General features: G+C 45.6%; 1 pseudogene; it reads right to left on the reverse strand.

The window, feature by feature from the left end:
* Positions 1 to 1,244: 1,244 nt before the first annotated feature.
* LOC137156627 (putative olfactory receptor 10D4) lies at positions 1,245 to 2,160 on the reverse strand (annotated as a pseudogene).
* Between the last annotated feature and the right edge of the window lie 1,916 nt (positions 2,161 to 4,076).

The following is a 4,076-nucleotide window of genomic DNA, read 5'->3' on the forward strand; positions in this document are numbered from 1 at the left end:
ACTTGTCTAATTTCCTCCCAAGCTCTAATACTAACCCGGGCATAAATATATTCACTTCCTGCCTCACCCAAAGCCTGGGTAATTTTATTGATTTCATGCGTAGCCTCACCCCTAGCATAATCTAACTGCCCTCAGCCCAACCTCAATTAGAGCATAATTCCTTTGATCTTTTCCCTACTCCTAGGAAAACACCCATGTCCTCCTCATTAGCCCTGGAAAACTCCATTGACTTCCATCCTAAACCTAATCTTAAACTGGAATAACTCCACCGACCTCCTCACCAGTCTGGGTCTCTTGGTAAGGGCGGATCAAGCAAACAATGTGTATTTTAATACGGCGAAATGTAAGCATGTACATCTGGGAGCAAAGAATCTAGGCCATGGTTATGGGATGGGGGCTGTATCCTGGGAAGAAATGACTCTGAAAAAGATTGGGCAGTCGTGGTGGAAAATCAACTGAACCAAAGCTCACAGTGAGACGCTGTGGCCAAAAGAACTAATGTAATCCTAGTGCATAGAGGAGGAATCTCGAGTAGGAGCAGAAAGGTTCTTTTACCTCTAGATTTGGCACTGATGCAACTGCTGATGGTATACTCTATCCAGTTCTGGGGTTCACAGTTCAAGAAATGTGCTGCTAAATTGGAGAGGATTCAGAGAAGAACCATGCGAATAACTGAAGGATTAAAAAACGTGTGTTATAGTGATAGACTTAGAGTTCGAGCTATTTACCTTAACAAAAAGCAGGTCAAGGGGTAACTTGATAACCACTTGTAAGTATCTACATGGAGAACAAATACTTAATAATGGGCTGGCTCTTCAGCCTACCAGAGAATGGTCTAACATGATCCAATAGCTGGAAGTTGAAGGTAGACAAATTCAGACTGGATATACTGCATACATTTTCAATAAAGAGAGTCATTTGATCCTTGGTAAATTGCTCCAGTGCCTTAATGGAGTCTCCATCGAGGACAATTTTAATATCAAGATTGATGTTTTTCTAAAAGACATGTTCTAGGGGACACTGTTGGAAGACCGGATACTGGGCTAGATGGACCATTGGTCTGACCCAGATGATTCCAGTGGTCCCTTTTGGCCCTATAATCTATTAATGTAACTCTAGCCCTGGAGTAACTCCACTGGCCTCCTTCTTAATTCTAACCTAGCCCTGGCATAAATCTGTTGACTTCCTGACCACCCCTATTGGAAAACATTCCATTTCAGCTAGCAATTTTTGCAGGACTGGGATTAGCCCCCTTTCATTTTCCTGAATGCTGCCTTGACTTCCTTATTCCTCAGCATGTAGATGACCGGATTCAGCATCAGGGTGCCCACGTTACAAAAGATCTGAGTGGAGGTAGCCAGCACATTGCTCAGGGACGGCTGGGTGTAGAGGAGGGCACAGGGCCCAAAGAAGAAGTATACCACTGTCAGGTGCGATGCACAAGTGGAAACCGCTTTCTGACGGCACCCAGCACTGCACATTCTCACCACGGAGGCAGCAATCCTGACATAGGACATGAGGATGAGGAGGAAGCAAGTCATGGGCACCATGCCAATATTGGTGAAGCTCACGGTCTTGATGACATGTGTCCGCACAGGCCAGCTTCACCACGGGGAAGATGTCACAGAAGTAATAGTTCACCACATTGGGCCCACAGTAGGGCAGGGTGAAGGTCAGGCTGGTGAGAATGGTGGCTTGGAAGGAGCTGGTGACCCAGGTGCCGGCAGCCAGGATGGCGCACACCCTCCAGTTCATGATGATCAGGTAGAGCAGCGGGTGGCAGATGGCCACGTACCTGTCAAAGGCTATGACTGTGTAGAGCAGGCCCTCGGTGCAGCCTAGGAACTGGTAGAAGACGACCTGGGACATGCACCCTCCCAGCGAGATAGTTCTACTCTTGGCCCAGAGACTGACCAGCAATTTAGGGGTGCTGATGGAGGCAAATCCAAGGTCCACCACGGAGAGATTGCAAAGGAAGAAGTACATGGGGGTGTGCAGGCGGGAGTCAGTGAGGATGGCTGATAAAATGAGCAGGTTGCCCAGGAGGGTGCAGAGGTAGAAAGCTAAGAAGCTGATGAAGAGGATGGTCTTCTGGCCTTTGGTGATGGGGATCCCTAAAAGAATGAATTCTGACACCAGAGTGCGATTCTCCATTTCCATGCAAAACGGGGTCATTCCTGGAGGTATAAAGAGAATGCAGCCAGATTAGCAATCTCAATAAATCATGATTTGTTTATTCCTTTGTACCCCACAAGTTTTACTCTCAAAGGGTAAACCTTTCTAACCCGCATAAGTTTGGTGGAAGTGAGTGGAGAACCAGGACTCATATTTGGTCAATTCTACTCAATTCTATTTTCCTTTCTTCTTTTCTATTCAACTACCTTCTATTCTATTCAGTTCTTATAGGTCATCCATCATCACGGTATCAGAGAGCCAAAGAAAAATTAATGAAAGGAAAGCAAATTATCATGAATTGGAACATGAATTTAGCTGACTTCTAGGTACCTTCCCAGAGAGAGTGCAAGACTGAAAGAAACCTCCAAAATACTTCAGTATGATCATGCAAAATTCTCCTCTTTGTGTGGAGAGAGAGAGAGAATTTCATAGAGTTTAAGGCCCTAAGGGTCTATTAGATAATTTAGTCTGACCTCCTGTACATCAGAGTCCATTAAATATACCCCACACTGAGGCCAACAATTTCACTTAAACCAAAGCACTTCTTCAGATGTCCGAAGACTAAACAGTTGTGACTCAGGCATAGAACAGGAGAGGCCCAGGCATCACCAATGCCTGACACAGTGAGATATACTTGGCTAATCCCAGCAGGTGACACAACCCCCCCATGCTGCAGAAGAAGGTGGAAAAAAACCCCAAGGTCCCTGCAAATCTAACTTGGTGGAAAATTTCTCACTGACTCCCAAATCTGGTGATCAGTTTGACCGCGAGCATGTGAGCAAGTACCAACCAGTCAAGCATCTAAGACTGAGAATGTTCTGTACCAGCTCAGAGCTCCAGTCTACCCGAGCTGCTACATAGATTTGGAGAAAGAGAGAGAGAGCGGGAGATAGAAATGGAGAGAGAGAGAGAGTCAAAGAGACAGAGCAAAGGGGAGGAAATATACCAGAAGACTACTCCAGAACCTTGCACTTGTTGACTTAGCCAAGAGTCACACAGTCACCGTGCAGTGGAAGTCTTTAGCTCTTTCTCCCCAGTTTGCTCCACCCAGTTTACAGACATTGAAGCAGATCCTACATACCCAAAAAGGCTGAGATCTGTTCATTATTCTGACTTGGAGGAGATGCTCCCTCTTAAAGACAGTGCAACCATTGCACACAAGATCTGCATAGCATTGACACAGCCACCGCAGTGACTCCAGAATCATCCATGATCTCCAGCTGCAGGAGCATTTATGTTGCTCTCTGGCCTGGCCTTGGGGAGTTTAGCCCTTGGGCAACTTTCCTCTCCCAGTCTGAGACCTGAGAAAAGGGAGCTATTAACCAGCAATTTGCATCAGCTGTTTTCCAGTTAGTATATGTGCATAATGGACCACCTGCATTAGAGGAAGGTGTGAAGTGTCGTGGAAAAGATCACACAGCTTCTCTTTTTGGGTCAATTCGAGCAGAGCTTTATTCTGATAGACACACACACAGAGCTATGGCCATAGGGGAGCCCTGGACAGCACAGGGTTTCTGTGCTGCTGTCAGAAGTCTCCGTACAGGTTTGAATGCTGATGGCTTATATAGGATAGCTCTTCACATACTGATCACATAGTGGTGTTTTCCATTGCAAAACAAGTCTAACGGCTACTTCCTTATCTATTACACAAGTCTAATGGCTACCCCCTTATCTGTTACAAGAATAGCTAGGAGCGATTACAAGAGCAGATAGTTTCTAAAACAGCTTAAAGCACAAACAACCATCTTCAGTGGGTTCTTCCATCCATAGTTATGCTAACTTACATTTCCATCACTCATTTCAGTGCAAAGCCTACCAGGCCATGCTTTTGTGCTTCCACATTCCCCCCTTTGGTGCTTTGTAGCACCACATCTATAGACTCATTTGAATTAATCCATTCA

The sequence above is a fragment of the Emydura macquarii genome, unplaced genomic scaffold (assembly GCF_026122565.2).
Source record: "Emydura macquarii macquarii isolate MOO-44397 ecotype Brisbane River unplaced genomic scaffold, CSIRO-AGI_Emac_v2 contig_1455, whole genome shotgun sequence".
Classification (NCBI taxonomy): Eukaryota; Metazoa; Chordata; order Testudines; family Chelidae; genus Emydura; species Emydura macquarii.